Source organism: Erigeron canadensis, chromosome 5 (genome assembly GCF_010389155.1).
Source record: "Erigeron canadensis isolate Cc75 chromosome 5, C_canadensis_v1, whole genome shotgun sequence".
NCBI classification, from domain to species: Eukaryota; Viridiplantae; Streptophyta; class Magnoliopsida; order Asterales; family Asteraceae; genus Erigeron; species Erigeron canadensis.
The window spans coordinates 39613851-39623210 of record NC_057765.1 but is presented as its reverse complement, the minus strand read 5'-3'; positions in this window follow the sequence as shown (position 1 = coordinate 39623210).

The window sequence follows — 9360 nt, the reverse complement described above, 5'->3', positions numbered from 1 at the left end:
GTTACAAATTTTGATTGATATACTACAACTTATAAATTTTATAGCTGACATTACAAATCAATTAATATAGCATAATTGTAGTACATTAATTAAAAATGGTGGTACAAATATCACATTCTTTATTTTGAGAATGACATTAGTCTTAATTTTTTAACTTTGGTGTACCAAACTGACTTTGTAGGTTTCAATGAAGAAATATATCTTAACAAATAGAAATACGGAGTGTACGTAGGTTTGCTGGTTTGGTGATAACATATATACGTATAGAAAAATTAAAACACTCACGTTAAATATTCGTTTTAAGTTCACAAAAAGCTTAATCATCCTAAAAGCAATCTATAATGCATTATGAGTTTACAAAAGACCCCAAAATCTATTCTTTGTCTCTCAAAAATTAGAGTGAGAACTAAATAGTTATTTTGTTTTATTTTTGAAAAGCAACGGATTGATGAATAACACACTCGGATGCGTCCACGGCTCCACACTGGTTCGACCCTGACAATGTCCTAAATGATTTGATCACCATGTGTAGCATTATTAAGGCCCTTTACCACATTTTCATGTGACGAGATTCAAACATGAGACCCTAGCTTGGAAGAAAATTGTAATAAATCACCTTACAACATCGATTCAATGTTCAAAATAAATATAAGAGTAAATTACACTTTTCGTCCTTAAAGTTGGCACGTTTTTCACTTTTGATCCCTAAACTTTAAAAATTACAATTTTGACCCTAAAGTTGACCAATATTTTCAATAATCGTCCTTTGACCTTACGGCGTTAGAAAATGGCCGTTAACGTACGCACGTGCTAGACACGTGAGGACACTAATGTCATTTCACCTTCCACCGAGGGACGAAAAGTGAAAAATTAGCTACCTGAAGGACGAAAAGTGAAAAAATAGCTGCTTGAGGGATGAAAAATGAAAATCATACAAATAAATTTATTCTTCCATTCTTTCTTTCCTATTCATCTTTTCCGATCATTTTTACTGATAGAATTTTCTAACTAGACATTTATTTTTCGATGATACCTAATAAAAACTCGACTTTGAATCCAAATCTAAACCACAAACAAAATCACTTACTAAAATTCATGACATTCAAAACACAACCAATCAAACAAATTATAGTTAAAACATGCCAGTCATTTTTTTTCTTTTATAAATTTTGATTTTAATTGAAATGGGGACGGTGGATGGTGGTGATTCTAGGTGGCGGCGGTTGGTTGGTGGTGATTCTAGTTGGCGGCGGTTGGTTGGAGGTGACTGTAGACGGCGGTGGTTGGAGGTGACTGTAGACGGCGGTGTTTGGTGGTAATTATAGGCAGCGGTGGCTGGTGGTGATTGTAGGTGGTGGTGGCTGATGTTGATTGTAGTGGCGGTGCCTGGTGGTAATTATAGGCGGTGGTGGCCAGAGGTGACAGTGGCTTGTGGTGGTTATAGACGGCGGTGACTAGTGTTGGTTACAGACTGCCGCGGCTAGTAGCGGCCGCTGTTGTTGGTGGTTCTTAGGTGGTGGTGATTGGAGAGACTTGGGGTAAAGGGGAAATAAATGTCTAGTCGGAAAATTCCATCGGAAAAGAAAGAATGAAAAAATAAATTTATCTGTATGATTTTCATTTTTCGTTCCTCAAGTAGCTATTTTTTCACTTTTCGTCCCTCATGTAACTATTTTTTCGCTTTTCGTCCCTCGGTGTAAGGTGAAATGACATTATTGTCCTCACGTGCGTACATTAACAGCTATTTTTTAACGCCGTAAGGCCAAATGACGATTATTGAAAAAATTGGCCAACTTTAGGGTCAAAATTGTAATTTTTAAAATTTAGGGATCAAAAGTGAAAAACATGCTAACTTCAGGGACAAAAATATAATTTACCCTAAATAATAAAATCACATTACAACATCCTACATCGATTAAATCATAATTGAAAGTATATTTAAAACGCCCATATTCAAAGTCTTTTCTAACATCCGTACGTGTGGGGAAAAGGTGTGGGGCTTAACCAACAGCACTAAGCCACTAACTTTGTGAAATACTAGAAGTGTTACAAAATTAAAAAATTAGTGATACTTTTAAAAGTTATAGATAGAAAACAGAAATCGTTTTTTGGTAACGTATAAGATATCACCAAATTTGAGTTTTAGTGACAATTTCTTAAAAGTACATGTAAAACAATTTCATTAGGGAAAAATTTCCCCAAGTTTCATAACATGACTAATCATCTTAAAGAAAACTTGATCATTGGATTAATGTTTCTCTCTCATTTCACTATCACTAGTAAAAGCAGGGGATACTACATGGGAGAAAAAGGGGATCAACCTCTTTTGAAATTTAGATTTTGTCATGAATTTTAAAAAATTTTCTATAGGTTTTTAAATTTTTGCTCCTTTTTATATTTATTTTTTGTGAATTTTTTTTATTTTGTCTCATTTAGAATTTTTTCTGCCTCTAAATAAAAGTGTAAATTAAAATAAGGTAACTAAAAACCTTTACTGACACTATATATTTAATAGTATTCAATAACACTTTTTAAAGCTAGATGCAATTTAGAAAAAAATTCAACATTTTTCATCTATATTTATTAATAAATGTCATTTATCTTTGCCCTTAAAGTAATCAAAATAAATGGGATTTATATATATATATATATATATATATATATATATATATATATATATATATATTATGATCTAATAACAGTTTTAGTATGTCACTAAAACATAATCTTTTGCATGACAATTTTTTTATTAGTATGCCGTGGTTTCATTATCATAATCATAATAATAATTTGGTCATATACTTCATATATTATGGAGCATGATGATCGGTGCAATTTAATTTAGAGTTTGGACTTTGGAGGATATAAGGGTATTCATTTGGGGAAAAGTAATTTGTAAGATTGCTATCAACGATAGTAACCGAAAGGCTTTTTATTTTTGTGACATTGTTTGGCACCGCTAAGTTAGTTTCCTCGTCACTTTGGGTTCTTCAGTAGAATAATGAAGTGAAAGGTGGAGGGGCAAGGTCTTAGGTGGGGTTTTTGGCTAAATATGTGTATGTTTATATGCGTGTATAAAATAAAATAATGAAAGAAATGGAAAAGTATTATTGACATATGTATATTAGCTTAAAGTGTTGACATGATGTTCACCTATAAAGACTGATGAAAAAATTGAAAAGAATACTGTCTAGAGTGTTAAAAGAAACATATTTGTCTTTTCACCGAAAAGTTATTAAGGAATTAATGCCAAAATACTATCATATGCTTTGTGGAATTGTGGAATACATACAATCGGATCATTTAGATAGTGTTGGTGGTTTCAAGGATGTTTAATCTGGTGAGTTTCTGCCTTTCTATAGGAAGGTTTGACTGTCCAATTTCTTGTTGGTATAAGCAGGTGCTTTCATGTACTCAGTAGTCAGTACTCGTACTCAGTTATTAAATCTTAGTTTAGTACTTTCAACAAGATTTGACAGTTTAAAAAATAAAATATTTTCCCACATCAATCCAAACCGAAATTGAAATATGAAATATGTTTGTGTTTTTCTAAAATCAAGAGTAGTTCAATGTGAAAAAAGGTTTTTGAGTACACAAAACATGCCTCCCATGTCATAACTCACAACATCACGGTGTTGCAAATAAATTAATAATTTTAATATTCTATGAGAAATGGATGGTTCATGATTTCATGAAGGAACAAAACATATGTTTGTTTCAACAAAAAACGTACGGGGCTCGTAGATCAAATATTGGGTTAGTTGACAGATATAGCCATAAAAGATATGTATTTAATGTGTACTGTTATATTTAATTCCCTGCCAGCTGAGCTTTGACCAATTAGACAATAACAACTAAATTTCAAAAAAAGAGATACGAGTATATCATAAACAAAATAGAAATTCTTAAAAATAAGTACGTATCATGTATGCATGTCTGTTTCCTTACTTGTTTATCAGTAATATTTTAAGGTTAAAATGTAACACCCTAATATTTTAAGGTAAAAGAAGATTAACCATTTTATAGTTTCTACATTAAATTAATTTTCTAGTATTTTGTATTGAGATAAGGGGTTGATTTAGTTGAAACTTTAGTAGCTAGTGGGTATTTTACCCACAAAAATTGAAAGGAAACGTGGCAAAGGGGGAGGGTGCCCAGCCAAATTTTTATTGATGATTCATAATTTCACTAAACCTTATTTCTCTCAAACCTCCCAATTCTTCCATTCCTTCAAATCTATCAAAGGTTTACATGCAATTCACCCTCCTAAATCCAATTAATCAATTCAATCAAATAATAAACAAAGTGAGGGCTTGTGGTGGTCTAGTGAGGGGCCGAAACTATCAAAGAATAAAGAAGGAAAATCTGAAAATTTCAATTGAGTTGTTGTTCTTGAGGTAAGGTTTCTTCAAATCATTTAATTACAAAATTTTAGGGTTCTTGATTTTAAAATTAGGGTTCTTGGCTAGTAAAATTGGGAAATTGCTATTTTGGGGATTTTGATGATGAACTCTAATGAAACTTTTAAAGGAGAAGCTTTGGGTAAATGCAATTGAGTTTTGTAATGAAACTCAAGATAATAAACATTATGTCTTGGATGTTTGGCTAAATGGTGATATGAAGTTGATTATAGAAAATTGTTAAAATGTTTTGTAATTGCCAAACACCATGATAATAGAATGCATGATTAATTCAAGTAGATGTTTGTGAAAGAGTTGAGTTTATGGAACTCATAGATATATATTGTATTATGTATAGGTGGAGAAGATCATCTAGTTGAGCCTTTAGCCATAGTATCTAATAGCCAAATTTAAGGTGAGTGTATATGCATATAATCATGTTCTTGTTAATAGAGGTCATAGGTGGGTAAATTCCTATGACCCATTTGTTTGTTGATTGTAAGAGTTAGTAGGTGGGTAAAAATTCCTACTAGTCAATTTGGATGTAAGAGCTAGTAGGTGGGTAAATTCCTACTAGCCAAATTGTTTGTAAGAGTTAGTAGGTGGGTAAATTCCTACTAGCCAAATTGTCCATGGCCATGTTGAAAATGAATTATGATGAATTCTATGCTTGTGATTGATATGAATGAAATGGCTATCATTTGATAGGCTATATGTGGTGCTTGATGCACATTGCTATGGTAACTTGATTATGATTATATGTATATGCATTCACTAAGTGTTGTTTATGTTTTAGTTGTTTACCCCTTTTATAGGAGTTGGTAGTAGCAAGAGCAAGGTTTTGGCCATCTTGAAGGTTGGCAATTTGGGTAATTTCGGTAGATAATCCCCTTATGACCATTTTGGCTCTTGATACATGTGTCTTTTGATGGGAAATGTTGTGTATGATGTATTTTAAGTCTTCTAGTCATGACTATTAAAGTGGTTTGAAGTATAAATCATTTTGGAGTCAAATGCTTATTTCGTCACTTTAGGTAAATGCGGGCAAGCGACCCGTTTAGTTGTGTTTATGGATATTGTTTCAAATGAATATTATTGGTAAGCTTGTAAATGTGTCAAATCCTTGTTTAGATTCAGAAATGATGTTTATATGAAGTTTGGTTTGTGTTAGAGAAGTTGCAAGTTGTCTTTAAGTGTCAAAATGTGTTTTTGAGAAATCTGGGCTCCCACTGCGCCTCAGTGGGGATTGTACACTCCCATTGCGCCTCAGTGGGAAATCTCAAAAATTTTGGTTTCTGGTCTTTGATGTGACTGCGGCGCAATGGGGCGTGAATCCCCCCACTGCGGCACAGTGGAAAAAAAAATCTTATCACTTTAATATATATATTTAATATTGTGGTTTGGTTGTTACATAAAAGGGCAAATTTGCCACTTAAAATATATGTAAAAGACAATTTTGCCACTTATTTTTTCTTTATAAGGTCAAATTTGTCACTCAAAAGTATATACGAGTATTTTTTTTGAAAGATAAATTTCGCTGAAAACTTCGTGTCGCGATTCAACGGCGAGAGGTCTAACATACGTTGTCTTAACCGGATCCGCGCTAGAGAGCTCCCTCGAAGTAGAAATGTCTATTTCAAATACCCGATGGGGGAAACCCCTACTAATCCGCCCGAAAGCACGTCGATTAATAGGGGTAAACCCTGCCCCTTCCAAATTAAACGTGGGTAAACCCAAGCCAAGCCCTCATAAAGGGCATTCCTTATGTCCTCCAGAAAACTTGAACTCAAAAACTCATGAATGGGGATGATCTTTCAACCATTGGGCTAATGCTCAAGGCCTCAAATTATCACTCAAATTAATACTTAGAATTAATTACATAAAACATCCATGTGGTTTACATAAATTCATGGATCACATCCCTCTAAGATTTTTTTAGTGGTTTCGTCCCTAATTCGATTTTATTAGCAAATTACATCTTTTTGAGTAACGACTTCAAATTCTCTCCGTTAAATGGCATCATGTGCCCTCCATGTGAGGGGTTTTTCGTCTATTCATTTCTCACATGGACGTTTTAAGCAATTTAGAGTGCAAAACACGGGGATGTTTTATGCAACTTTGTGTGCAAACCACAGGGACGTTTTATGCAACTAACTTTTTTATTTATTTATTTATTTTCATTTTTATACTTTTTCTAAAAGAATTATTACTTGTAAATGTAATTAATTATGACCAAATGTCAATATTATTTAAAGATCTCGTATATATCTATATCATTAAAAGTACTTTCATATCTCAATTATCGAGCGTATGTGGCAACCACATAAGTTATTACTTGTAAGTTTTTTGATTAGTCGAGTATATCCAATAACCAGGATTTGAAAATTTACTGACATCGATATTTGATGAAACTTTTAATAACATAAATATTTAGTCACTGTTAGTTACATTCACATGTAATAATCTCTTTCTTAATCATATGTAAAAACACCTTTTCAACCTTACTTTCGTTTTTCAGATTATTACATGTGAATGCACTAAGAAAGGCTAAATATTTATGTTAAAAGTTTTGTAAAATGTCAATGTCATGTAATGAACTTTAAAATCTCGGTTATTGGATGTACCCGACTAATCAAAAACTTAAAAGTGATAGCTTATATGGTTGTTACATATATCCAGGTACACTCAATAACAGGGATATGAAATGAAATAGACATATATGAGATCTTTAAATAACATAAACATTTAGTCACATTTAATTACATTTACAAGTAATAATTCTTTTTAAAAAAGTATAAAAATGAAAAAAATAAAAATAAAGAAGTTATTTGCATAAAATGTCCTTGTGGTATGCACACTAAGTTGCATAAAACGTCCATGTGATTTGCACACTAAGTTGCATAAAAATGTCTCTGTGATGAAGGAAAAGATGAAAAACTCTCACATGAAGGGGCACGTGATGCCATTTAATGAAGAGAATTTGACGTTGTTCCTCAAAAGGATGTAACTTGCTAATAAAACCTGAATTAGGGACGAAAACCATTAAAAAAATATTAGAGGAATGTAAACCACAAATTTGTGTAAACCACATAGACGTTTTATGCAATAAACTCTAATCCTGATGTGCAATCTTGTCATTTTTCCTATCAAGTTGATAATTGTGTTGTCACTCAAAAAAAAAAACTTGTCCCGATGAGGAAATTGGAAAATGACTTTTTGGGATAGGTCTGGGTATATGGGTTTTGGGACAAGTATAAGACGATTTTGCGGGTTCGGGGGTTGGTGAATGTTGACAGTTTTATCCGTATACCCGAAACACGACCTGAACCAAAGCATACAGTTGACCCGTATATATTGTATTACGTAATAACATCTTTATTCTAAATGTGTGTTAAAAAGTATGGAACTCTAATTGGGAACACACGTTAAAATACGACCTGAACCAAAGCATACAGTTGACCCGTATATATTATATTACGTAATAAAGTCTTTAATTTAAATGCGTGTTAAAAAAGTATGGAATTCTAACTGGGAACACACGTTAAAACTACATAGATATTTATAGTAAGTGAACGGGTTAAAAGAAAAAAGACAGTTAATGAATCATCGATTACTCCATAAGGAAACCTGATACCCGAAAGGTAGTAAGTAAAACATGACTCATTAGGTTCAAGTTTTGGGGAGGGGGGGGGGGTTATTCAATTCCGGGTCCGAGATAACTTAAACCTAACCAAGGTAAAAAAGAAAAAGAGGACCACTACTCAACAGTTTCAAATCAAACAAGTATCAACAACAACCCCTTTTTTTGCTTTTCTTATATCATTATGGAAATACCGCGTAAAGATAGGCGCCTTATCTATGCAATAATGATCTCGCTCTTCAAGACAGATTTGTGAACGGTCAATCTACGCCATGGAAGTTTCATTTCCGAATGACTTGTCTGCTACCAACTCCTTTCTCTATGGGTAGGCCGACAACCACACTACAGTCTTAGGATAGTTAACTAAACACCAACCCAAACTTGAGGAGAAGCGGTACAAGAGTCCCTAAATTCATAGTTAGCAACACAATCATCAATTTAATAAAAAAAAATGTGAAAATTGCACCTAAGGATAAATTTGAGTAGCAAATTTTCCTTTTATATGCATTTTTAGTGACAAATTTGACCTTTTAAAAACATAAGTGACAAATTTTCCCTTTACATATATTTTGAGTGGCAAATTTGGCCTTTAAACCATATTTTAATATATGTTTTTTATTTAATTTCCTGGCTGATCTTCGGTGATATACACTAAAAATTCAATTCGTCACTCTATTATATGAGCTAACATACACATACTCACTAAGTATACCGAATTAGCTTGATCATCAGCGTATTTATATATGATTTTTGATCAATTATAAAACTTTAATTTAGTATAAACGGGATTTTTTTTTACCATAAAATTATGAGTTTTGTTAATGGCAGTTAGTATTAATTAATTTGATGCATTAAAATTTATACTTTGTCTTACGAAAATTCAGAGGAACAGTTATTAATATATAAAGCATTATTTTTTATGCTTGTAAGAACCTGTTAATGACAACATTTAAGGTTGTCATTATCATTTTCCTATACTCCAAATATTTTAAGAAAATTCAGAACAACGTACAATCTTTTTCTACCAAAATGAAAGGGCGAGTTTGTCGGGATTCCCTTGTCAACCGGGCCGCCTGCTTGTTTGTCTTTTTCTCATTAATTAAGCGTATTGTTAATTCTGGGCCCAATTGAATAATGGGCTGATAGATTTCCATTGATCATGATTCATGTGCCACACACCCTTTTCGAAGAGCTACATAATATTTTTTTATTGTGCTATTTTGGAATGTTGTTATTGGGAAGGAGTGCTTTAGTTTATATATATGAAAAAGGTTGAATTGAAACTTCTCTTTTAGAAAATCAAAAATAAAAAAAACTCAT